The 12,649-nt window shown below is 46.2% G+C and overlaps 1 protein-coding gene across 4 annotated transcripts in view; it reads right to left on the bottom strand.

The window, feature by feature from the left end:
• Nucleotides 1-12,319, bottom strand: part of LOC146799964 (uncharacterized) — a 57,082-nt gene extending 44,763 nt beyond the window's left edge. For 2 of the 4 annotated variants that reach the window (XM_085620912.1, XM_085620914.1), the window contains exon 1: nucleotides 12,120-12,305. The gene's annotated coding sequence lies outside the window, so the exon portion shown is untranslated. Of the gene's footprint in view, nucleotides 1-12,119 lie in introns of all 4 variants that reach the window. The other 2 variants (XM_085620911.1, XM_085620913.1) reach the window with 2 other exon arrangements.
• Nucleotides 12,320-12,649: the final 330 nt, after the last annotated feature.

Genomic DNA, 12,649 nt, shown 5'->3' with positions numbered 1-12,649 from the left:
AGAAGAAGTTGCAGTCTTTGCTTTCCCTGAGACTTCCAACAGGAAGCAAGCTCTACATCAAGCCCTTGGAGATACTTAGAATGCACAAAGAACAGTCTAGTCCTTTCCCTGCTCAAGACAGAAGCAGCAACTGCAGGCCAACCCAGCAAAGCACGCAGCAAAGTTGTAGTCTCTCCTCACAGCTCTTCTTGCTCTTCTTCCGGGCAGGTTCCTTAGTCCAGCAGTTATCTAAAGTTCTGGGGGTCAGGGCCCCAATATGTATACCACATTTCCCTTTGAAGTTAGCACAAAGTTCCATTGGCAAACATAATCCAGTTCTGCCTGGCGCAGGCCAGGCAAACTCCAGGGGGTGGAGACAGCATTGTGGAAGACAGACACAGTCCATTTAGGTGCACGCAACACCTCCTCCCACTACTTTAAATGCAGCCAGGTCTATCCAGCCTGGCTAGGAGTCACCCAGGAAAGGCAGGATGCACCTCAAACCCCCCTAGTGTCTGTCTGGTGTGAATGCCCCTGTCAGTCAAAACCCCAGACAGTGAATACACAATAGGTAGAGGCACATAGATGGTTAGACAAGAAAAATACCCACTTTCTAAGAGTGGTATTTTCAAACACACAATACCAAAATCATCTTTACTAAAAGTTGTATTTTAAATTCCCGAGTTCAGGAAGACTAAACTTAATTTCTCTATCATGCCCCAATGGAAATTTATGGTTGTAAGATGTTACAGAGCAACTCCCATGTCAGCCTATGAGACAGATAACATTGCAATAGTGAAAAACAAAATACAGTCTTTCACTATCAGGACATGTAAAACACACAAGTACTTGTCCTACCTTTCACATACACAGCACCCTTCCCATGGGGCTACCTTGGGCCTGACTGAGTGGTGGCTTACATGTAAGAAAAGAGAAGGTTTGGGCCTGGCAAGTGGGTGCACTTGCCAGGACGACATGGCAGTAAATACTGTGCGCAGACACTGCAGTGGCAGGTCTGAGACACCTTTGAAAGGCTGCCTGTGTGGGTGGCATAATCAGTGCCGCAGGCCCACTAGCAGCATTTGATTTACAGGCCCTGGGCACACACAGTGCACTGTACTAGGGGCCTAGTAGTAAATCAAATAATCCAATCATGAAAACACCAATCCATAAAAACAATTTACATGGACAGCATATGCACTTTAGCACTGAAAAGCATTGGTAAATTGCCCAGAGTCCTAAAACCAATAAAAACAAGGTAAAAAACAGACGGACAAACAGCCAAGGCTAACAGTATGTATTACACTTGAGAACTGCTAAGACCCTAACTTTAAAACTGTACAGTCTATCATTCCCTTGGACAGATAATATTAGAACTACTTCAGGATTCAGTCCCAGATGCACATATTTCTTAGCTATGGAGGCGTCAAGGAAGCACTTGAACATAAGCTTCATAACTTCATACCTGGCTGCCCTATATAATGAGTAGAAAGTGACCCATGCAGCTTCTTCTACACACATTTAGAGAGCATGTGGTTTGAAAACAGAGGTAGTCTAGTACCTATAGGCTGCTCTACATGTTTCAAGTGTAATAAGAGAGGCATGAGAGGAGGCAGGCTTTCATTTTGGGTTAGGCCTGGTACTTTGTGCTCCACGTCCCTAATGAAACTGGTAGAGAAATCTGAGGTTTAAAACATGTTTCCATGTGAATTAACCTTTATACTAATCCATATAACTCACCACAAAAACAACATTGCAAGTAGGCTGTAGATAATGTATTCTGTCAAGTTTGAACGTCTGACCTCTACCATGTCTCAGTCATGTATGTACTTCTACACGTAGTCTGACATCTGTGGTGCAGCTGATGACCCTAACTTAAAAACTATACAGTCTATCATACCCCAGGGCAAATATTGACAAAGCTATTTCACCATTCAGTCCCAGAACCACAGTTCTCTTGTCTAAGCAGACCTCATGGAAGCATCTGAACACACAGCTTCATACCCGGATGTCCTGTATGATAACCAGAAAGGCATCCATGCAGCTTCTTCTACACGCATTTACAGAGCATAGGGTTTGAAACAGAGGCAGTCTAATAACTACAGGCTACTTTACATGTGTCATCTTACCCTTAAAAGGCACTGTCACACTCATTCAGGTCTCTGGAAAGATGCAGACACTAACAAGACTGGCATGCATGTGGACTCTGCCTTTCCTTTTGGGCTAGGCTTGGCACTGGAAGCTCTGTCTCTCTAATGAAATTGGTATAGAAATGTGAGGTTTAAAGCATGTTCCTAAGTGTATTAACCACAATCCTAATACATATAACCCTCCGCAAAGGAACACTGCAAGTAGGCCGTAGATAGCGATGTCTCTGCTTGAAACTGAAAGCGTACTCTGTCAAGTTTGAATGTCTGACTGCTACCATGTCTCAGGGATCTCTGTCCATCTACATGTAGTCTGGCATGTGTGGTGCAGCTGATGACTAACTTAAAAACGCTATGTTCTATCATACCCCTAGACAAATATTTTCAGAGCTACTTTAACATTCAGTCCCAGAAGTACAGATCTGTTTGCTAGGGAGGCCTCATGGAAGCACTTGAACACATAGCTTCATCCCTGGCTGCCCTGTATAATACGTAGAAAGTGATCCATGCATCTTCTTCTACACATATTTACAGAGCATGTGGTGTGAAACAGAGGTAGTGTAGTACCTCTAGTTTTGTTTATATGTGTTATCTTTCCCCTGAGAAGGCAGGCAGCACCGCTCCTTTAACCTTTTCCATTTTATTGAGATCAAGTAAAACAAATGCACTTTCCTGATAGTAAATAGAGAAAGAATTGTGCTGATGGTAACTTACTGCTTAAAAGGGTGTTTTAATTTTAAAATCATCAAATACCATTTATGGCAGCTCATTAACAAGCTGATGCTGGCTGTGTCCTAATCAATGCACACTGCCTCCTTTTATATAGGAGCTGCAGAATGTCAGGGGTATGCTGCTAACTAATATGGGACAGTATTTGCACCTGGTCCCATGGTGCCATGCACTGTCAGGAAATGATGCCTGATGTCACCAATGACCTCCTGACCCCTCACTCTTGCATGGGGCAGGGAAGCTCCCAGATGGACTGCACATTTGGGATCAAAATTATTGTGGACTGTTGGCTGAACTAGGGGTGGCGGAGGCAGAATGCGAGGAGTGATAAATGAAATTACAATGCAGCACTATAAGTTATCTGTGCATTGCATATTTAGAAACGAACAGGACAATAGTGTGGCTGTTTGACCAATCAAGGTTTCCTGATGCCAGATTGCAGTGTTATTTTTGTTGCCCTTGTAGTCTTTCAGTTTTCTGTGCATTGTAATTCTGTCTCTGTGCCCCCTACTCGCCTCCCACTTTTCCCACCCTTCTTCTGCTGCCTCCTGCTTCCCGCGTCTCAGCACCCTGCCCCCCTCCCAGGACCTAATTAATGGAGGCCACAGCGTGACTGTGCTGCCAACACGTCAAAGGCAAGTCAGTCTGCGCCTATTCGAGCCTGGACCGGCCCAGCACCAGGAACCCTGGTTCTCCTGCTGCACACAGTTACTAAGCCGCAGACATCTGAGCCCTGAATACCGGGCACAAAGATAACAACTGCTGCTGCACATCTTGCACCACCAGAGGACCTTTCTCCTGCCAACTCTGCATCACCTGCAACACAGAAGCAATCAAAAACACCAGATACCCTGCGAACACGACTGCATCCAACATTCCAACTGAGACCGCCACGGCACAACTCCAGTGCATTCTATTAAACGCACGATTGCTTGACAAACACTCCACAGGGATCTGGAACACGATCTTATCCCTCACCCCGGACATCGCCTATCTCTTAGAGACCTGGCTCTGCAGCAGACATCGCTATCACCACACTTGAAGACTGCAAGATAACACTCCAGGACTGAATCAACAAACATGGAGGTGGAATTGCCAGCTAGGACACCATACGCTGCACAGCCTCCACAGAAGACTCACTGCCTATAATGAAGCACCTCAATTTCCAACTTCACAAAGACAGAAAAAACACCATCAGAGGCATCCTTGCCTACAGACCATGCCCCAGCTTCTGCAATGCCATCCCTTACCTCACCGCTCCTATCACCATCAACTCCAAGCACTACATCTTCCTAGGGGATCTTGACTTCCACCTCAACAACAGCAACACAATGACATCCTGGAAAGCATGAGCAACATCGGACTCAAACAACTTGTCACTGACCACACCTACATCGCAGGACACATGCTCAACCCCATTTTTACATCCAGCAACAGAGTCAAGTACAACCACGTCTCACAGCTCACCTGGACTGAACAGTACAGCGTCCACTTCACCATCTAAGGATCTACCAACATGGGCATCAAGCCCCCCAGCTTCACGCACAGAAACTGGAGAAAGATCAGAAGACCAGTGGAACAACACTTTAAACTGCCACCTCCCAGACACAACATCCGACCTAGAACAGGCTGCAAAGAACTTTTCCCAGTGGATCACGCACTGCCCCAACACAATCGCCCCATTAAACCAGCCAAACACAAAGTACCAGCCAGAAGAAGAAAAAAAATCTGCATTTGTAAAGCGCGAACTACTCACCCTTAAGGGTCTCAAGGCGCTGTGGGCCGTCGTGGAAATGAAGTGAGCTATTGCCCAGAGTCACATGGTGCTGAGCTGCTGCCGGGGATTGTACCGTGAACCCTGTGCTCCTAAGTCAGCTGCCCTGGCTGCTGCACCACACCTCTGCACTGAGCCAGCTGGTTCACCGTGGCGCTGAAATCCATCAAACGTAACTGCCGGAAATTAGAAAGGAGGTAGCCCACTAACTAGAAGACAATACCACCTTCAAAACAGCCCTCACCCAGTACCACCACCGCTTTAAAGAAACAAGGAAGAATGCTCTAGCAGACCGCATATGAACCAGCACAAACCACAGCAAGGAGCTCTTCTCCATCATGACGGAGTTCTCCAATCATGCAGCCACAGGGAACAACATCACCCCCTCCCAAGAACTGTGTGACAACCGGGCAGACTTCTTCCAAGACAAAATCTGTATCATCTATGAAAATTTCAAACCCCCGCCGACAGAATCATCCTACTCACATCCATGAACACCTGTTTACCCATTGAGACACTTGCACAACTCAAACCACAATCTCCATCATGAACTCCATACACTCGGGAGCACCCACAGACCCATGTCTCCACCTCTCCTTCAACTTCAGGAACAAGATAATCGGTGATGATTACAAGAAAGTCCTGAAGGCCTCCATCACCATGGCCTCCTTCTCAGAGGACTGGAAACACACCGAAGTGAGACCCAGGGCTCGACAAATTTTAAAAATCCTACTTGACCTGCAGGTCTAGTGACTAGAATTTTCTACTCGACCGAACATCAATGCACTTGACCCACAAATTGGTTGCATACAAATTTTCTTTAAAACATTTGCAGCGCCGTTGATCTAAGACCATTAAGACATGATCGAATTTTTTAGCCTCATTACTATTCTCACTGAAATGTTTTTAAAGTTACGAGCACGGCCTTGGATAAACACTCTCAGCAGTACTCGGGTACACTACTGTACATTAAACATACTAGAGCGTGGCCCCGGATGAATACTCTTAGCAGTACTCAGGTTCAACGCTGCACCTTAACATACTAGATTACGGCCCGGCGACTCAACATCCTGTCATTCTGGGCAAATCACTTAATCTCCGCGTACCTAACAAAAATGAGTGTGTCCTTGTGTACCATAACTGGTGCTTATGTTAAGCACTCCAATACCTTCGGGTCGAGTAAGCGCTATATAAATCTGCAAAAAAAGACACTCTTAGCAGTACTCGGGTACACCGCTGTACCTTAAACATATTAGAGTACGGCCCCAGACAAACACATGCTCAAAGGTCCTGTGACCTCAGTGACAGAGTCACTGTCACTCTATGGTGTGCTGCTTCATAGGCCTGACTTCAAGACTGGAGGTGAACTTCAGAATTAATTGTGGTGTACAGGCCTTCGAGGTTAACCTACACTTGCCACTGCTAGGGTCCACCTGCTGGTGCTAAGACACCAGGGCTTTTAAGATCTTGTGGGGCCTTCTAAGGTTTAGCATGGGAATGTGCTCCTTCAGGGAGAGTGGTCTGGTGGACTGGTCATGAAGACGGAACCTGGTTCCCCAGTTCCAAATTCAGCAGCTCTGACCATAGTGCCACATCCTCTCCTCCACTGAACACCATACTGCCCCATTGAGAGAAACTTGAACTGCACTGACCCGCTATAAACACCTGGATGCGACTCAATTCAAATTACACACTATGCTGCCTAAAAAAAAAATTTAAGAACATCCTAGAAAGAGCAAACACTCAGAGAATGCAATATTAAGTAAAGCATGTGAAATGTAACTTGGAACAACATGGTTACCTTTTTCTTTTTACACTCATTATTCAGAAATTAGTGAGTGCTTTTGCCTGAAAAGTTAAGTCCATTACTACAGGGTCCAGAAGGGGCCCGTTTCAAAGCCCATTTCTTATATCCTTACAAAACGTAAGCAGTGTGGTTTAAAAAGACCACGTTTGTGAATACAGAGCCACAGTATGCATTTTGTTTTCCACTTCACCCATCAAGCAGGTATTTCAGTACCTCCAGGAATAGTGCACTTTCCCACCCAGGAAAAACAATGTTGTTCAAAGAGCAAGGAGAAAACGAAAGTAGCGCTTCACTGGCAAACACTGTAAAGTGGCGCTAATGTGTTTAGGGGTGAATAACTCAATCTGGATTATCTGGCCACCTTGCAACCACTCTGTCTTGCTTTAGTTAGTTCGTTTTTTTTCATATTTTGAATGTTTTATTTCTCTCCACCCCGAGGCTGCACTTGAAATTGAAAAATGTCAGAAAAAGCCGACGTATCCAGCAAGTGTTTTTCTTTTTTGGATCCATTTCACAAGGGAGCAAATAAACGAAAGGAGGAAAGAGAAGGTAATACGCGTTTCTTGAAGTCTCGGTTTTACTAAATGAGCATGAGGCGACAGTAAGAGAGGGAAGAGAGAGAGGGAACAAAAAGGGGGTGGGGGCAGCTGCCAGCGGCAGGGGAACTAGACAATGTCTTTGTCTTCTTTGGTCACGAAGGAAAAGACAGAGTCCTTTTCCTTCTCTGCCCGTTTCGCCTGTACTGATATCACTTAGCAGGTTAATGTGTGTAGGTATTCGGCCGGCTGGCTGGGAATGAAGAGCTCACTCGCCAGGCCGGTCAAGTAGGCCTGAAAACTGTCTTGCCCTGAAAGAAATTGACTCGCATTTGCGAGCGGGAGAGTACATTTTTCGAGCCCTGGAGACCCCTCTTGAAGAAACCATTTGCTCACCCAGCTGCACCGAAGAACTACCGGCCCATCTCCCTGCTCCCTTTTCTGGCAAGGGTTCTCAAGAAGGCAATCAACCAGCAACTCAGCAAACACCTGGAACACCACAACCTTCTAGACCCCTTCAATCTGAATTCCAAGCCAACCACAGCACTGAAGTAGCCCTTATTACAGTCACCAATGACATCAGGGCCATCCGGATCATATCGAAACAGCAGCCCTCATCCTCCTGGACCTGTCATCTGCCTTCGACAGTGTCTCCCACCCCATCTTGATCAATAGACCCCACCAAATCGGAATCCAGGAGACGCCCTCAAATGGGTCCCCCTCACACCTCACAGAAAACAAAACGAGAATCCATCTCTCACCATTCACCTTGGAAACCAAGTAGATCATCTGCAGCATCTCACATGAAACGTCCCTCAGCCCCACCCTCTTCAACACGTACATGACCCCCGGCCAACACCATCAGATTTCAAGAACGCAACATCATCTCATACACCTATGACACCCAGCACATCCTCTTGCTGTCAGAGACCCCTTCCACCAACAGAGCTAACTTCCACAGATGTATGCTGAAAGTTGCTGACTGGATGAAGGATAACTGTCTCAAGCTCTTTGGGAACAACACCTTGCTTTGGAACGACGCTTGGTGATCTGCTGAAATCATCCTTTCCCCGCCCCGACAGACCACACCGCAACCTCTGCATCATCTTGAACAGCAAATCATCTATGCAGTAACAAGTAAACGCAGTCTTGTCTGCCTGCTTTCACACCTTACGCATGCTGTGTAAGATTTTCAGGTGGTCCCCAACCAACACCAAGAGGACCGACACTCAGGCCCTTGTCACAAGCAGACTGGACTACAGGAACTGACCCTACATAGGAATCATTGCACGCCTCCTGAAGAGACTACAGACAATACAAAACCCAGCAGCAAGACTTATCCTCAACCTCCCAGATAGACTTGCATCACTCCACACCTCTCAAAGCTTCACTGGCTCCCGATCCAGAAGTGATGCCATTTCAAGATGTTGACACACGCATACAAAGCCCTGCACAATAAAAGACCAGCATACAATGACAAACTAATGACCTTCCAACAACCGACTAAACACCTGAGATTCGCCTCTCTCTTTCTCACCGACACCCTCCATAACAGCCGAGCCAGCCAACAGAGGAGGACCTTCCATCTCTCACCTGGTGGCCAAAGCCTGGAACGACCTTACCCTGCACCTTACAACCGCCTCATCACTCCAGAAAGTCAGGAATGGGCTCAAAGCCTGGCTGTTCAAATGAAAAGGCACCAGAAAGCAGCTAGTATCTTCAGAACCTTGAGAGCCTCACAGGTGATTTGCGGTGCTTTATTTATCCTGATTGATTAAGTAATGCTTCACAGGTGGGCTGTGTTGCAATCATAGAGACTCCGTCTACAGAGGGCGCATGCAGGCTAAGAAGAAGGGAACGACTTGTCATAATGACGCTGCATTCACATATTGACCTAACACATATGATATGATGCCTGTGGTGTCAGAAAAGAAGTTTTAAAAATAAATTATATAAAGCAAGCAAAATTATGATCGGGATTCCTGCTTGTGTGGAAAGAGTTCCAGTCTCCAAGAACAGGTGGCACAGTGGCACACACTGTCAACCACCGGCACAAATTCAGCACTGCGGGTGACCTTAGCTGCGCTGCAAGAGTGTAATGCACCCCCTGGATCCAGGTTCAAGGTGCACAGGAGTGAGTGGGGGGTCTGTATGTCTAATGGCAGCTCAGTGTTTAGTCACCTACCACACTAGTTTCAGGGATCCGGAAAACTACAAATGGTGCCGAGATCCACGGGAGGCTGGACCCGGCAATTGCTGTTTGTGTATTTAAAGGCTCCTCCAAGCCAGCCGCAGCCAAACTGATCTATTGCCACATGTGACAGTGCATCTCCCATAGAGGTTGTGCACCAGAAACAATATACCAAAGAAATGAGCCGCAGACTGCGCCATCCCGGGTCACCATAGCATAGCTGCCATCTTTTCAGATTGCTTATGTGTGACATTTCCATGGTTTCAGTGCACTTATGAGTGACACTCAACTGCCAAATGTGTGACACTTAGAGTGACACTTTCTCATGAGTAAAACCAAACAATGAAGTGCATTGGGAACAGATAAATAACAGAAAGTTCACCCTTTGGAGGAATGAAAAACTCTAAAAATATATTAAAGCTGCTGCAAAACACTGGAAATAAAAGGTTAATGATTGCATTACAACGCTAAATCTCCGCACGCTTTGTGGTAGCCTATTTTTTACTGTGTGTAATACAACGTTAAAACAATGTGCTTCTTAATTGCGCTTTCAGTTGCAGGCTGCCACCTCATGGCACTATAATACAGACGTCACAATACCCCACTGCACCTACCAGGACTCAATTATGTTTCTCTCGGATTACATATCAAAACAAGAGAGAGGGGTCCAACTCACCAAAGGGACAGGACACCAAGTGACATTTGGGATTTTTCAATAGCATACCATACTACTCACTCCTACATTCAAACTGTCACACATCTTTCAGAGAAAACGGTTCAAGCCAAAAAAGTACAAAATATACAAATGTTTGTTAATTGAATCCGTTCAATACATTAAAATTTGCTTAAAATATGCAGTTTCAATTATTAAAAAAGAACAATCTAAATGAGTTCATTGCACGTTATACATAAATTCAAAAAAATGGACATCACAATTTTCATTGGCACATGATTATAACAATTCCAACCACTATTATTATCAAGTTATCCCAGTCATAGATTTTTGATTCATAGGGACCCCTAAATAGTGGTTGGGCAATAAAGGACCAGAAAGCGACGCATTTCATGGTATCAAAGGGTCCAACCACCTTCTTTAGTCTTAATAAATGATGTCTCCCAGTAGTCTTATCGAAGGTTAGGGTTGTCAGATGTGAGGGTGGGGGGCCTTGTTCCACCACTCAATATATCTCACAAGGCTCCTCACAATGCTATAGGGAGCAGGACTAACCAGTGTTCCTGATGTCGTCCTTATTATTCTTAAATATAAGAAGGGAATAGTCTCTAGATGGTACACTAGTCTCACACTTTTCTCAAGATCTTCCGTGTTCCACTTCTGTCGTCCCTAATATCCGGGCTGACATCAGAGAATCGTCTTCAGTTTGAATGTAGGAGTGAGTAGTATGGTATGCTATTGAAAAATCCCAAGGGAATTTGCTTTTGACTTAATCTCTCTGATTACACACAACATCTCTGTAGTAATTGCATTAACCAATTGACGTTTGATGATGGTAGTATAAAATAATGCATTTCCCACCAATTTATTTAACACTTATGATTTATCATCTTTCATTTAGTTGTGTGCTTATTTTGTATGTAGTTACCGAATGATGAAAGGCCAACATAGTAGCTATGGAATGTTTTTTCTTGTTTCTGTTTTGTTGTGACACCTAGGCTGCATTGGCTACCTATGCTTTATGAGCGCTGCAGTTTCAAATGTCACTAGATGGTTAAGACTGGCTTAGTGCAGGGTATCTGAGCAACATATTTCATAGGAAGTTACACGCATATCAACTACGTGCTTTTTTAATTACAAAGAACATTCGTAGTAACTGGTAACCGGTGGCCCCCACATCCCGGTTTGGTGCGCCAGCCCTACAGGGCTTTTCACAGTGCGCACACTGCCGAATGTGCATCGCCTGCCTCTGTGCACCGTGCGATCTACCCGCGGCGGGGCCTGTGAAAAGAAAGAGAGCTGTAGCACAGCCAGGGTCTGCATTGAGCCCGGAGCACACACAGCACTGGTCAGCCCCTGTATCCAGAGAGCCCCCCGCTGCCCCTGTGAGCCGTAGCTGTGGGCTGGCCTGTTACTGCAGGCTGCCTTCCCACAGCTGGGCTAGGCTGGTTCTGATCCACTCCCACCTTTCATTTATTCTAGCAGAGAGCTCAGCTCTGATGAATGTTGATGCTCGGCTGGTTTAGAGCATTGTTTATTTTATGCCTTGCATAAGCACCTACAATGCGTTACAACTGTTTTAATGTCCACTCAAGACCACTACAAAGCACACAAGGAAGTCATTTTTATAATTAGTCTTATTACATGACACAATGTATTTCTTCGCCTCACAATAAAGTGTTACTTAAAATGGCACATCTAAGATGTTGACATGTCCCACGTACAGCATACTACGAACATTCAAATGTCAGACATAAGCAAACTGACAACTTGGCAGCTATGAGCCCCTGATGCGTGGTACTTGGCAGGGTCGGAGGGTCAGGATGGAAGATACCGCAGCAGCTGAAGCTGGACTGAGACCCAGCAGCTCTTCAGACTTCAGCAGCCCCTTCCCTCCACCCCGAGAGGGCCGGTAGCCCCACTCTCTGCTCCCAGGCACCTCCTCTGAGTCAAAGCGGACATGGAGGGTCTCTCAAAGCAGAAGTGGGAAGACTGCGCAGGAGAGGAAGAGAGACTGCAGAGGAGAGGTCAGGTGGGAGGGGAGCGGTGAAGGGGGCCGCAGGTGGGGCGGGGCCATAGCTTGAAATGGGGGAGTGCAGAGCTAAGGTTGTCCAGAAGCGGGGAGGGGGAGAGGCTGCGCCGCAGAGGTGGGAGGGGAGAGGCTGCAGAGGAGAGATGGGGAGAGGGAGAGGTGAAGGGGGCCGCAGGCGGTGAGAGGCTAGAGCTTGAATTGGAGAGTTAAGGTTGTCCAGAAGCGGGGGAGGTGGACCAGAAGACTCCTACCCGCGCAGATACCTGCTCAGAGCCCTCTCTCCCTCGGCCTGGGACGGTGGAGATGACAATCCTGGGTGATGTCTGGGGCAGAGGTTGAAGGTCACCGCACAGACAGAGGATCCTTTCAACCCTACAGCTGCTGGAGCCGGAGGAAGAGTCCGGAAGTTACTACATTCACGGCTGGTGCTGTCTCTGCCCTCGCTGAACCGGAACAGGAAATCACGTGACTGCCGGCCTGAGCGTATTTAAATATTTATTTATTTATGCATTTTTATAAAGCGCGGACTTTACCCGAAGGTGTCAGAGCGCTGTACAATAGAACCATGAGTAACATGAGAGAAATGTTACAAAATAGAACGTACAAAAATAGCAGGACACAGAATCAAACACAGCAGGCAACAGGAACACAATGTCAAACACAGCAAGCAAGGAATGTACAAAAAATAAATAAATATAACAAATTTACAATGACTAACAAACTTCCTGGCGGGGTCTGAGAATGAAGGAATTAGTTCTGAAAGTGTCTTTGGAATAGAAGA

Source organism: Triturus cristatus, chromosome 8 (assembly GCF_964204655.1).
Source record: "Triturus cristatus chromosome 8, aTriCri1.1, whole genome shotgun sequence".
NCBI lineage: Eukaryota > Metazoa > Chordata > Amphibia > Caudata > Salamandridae > Triturus > Triturus cristatus.
Note: the sequence above shows the minus strand (reverse complement) of the source record. Positions and strands in the feature narration are given on the sequence as shown.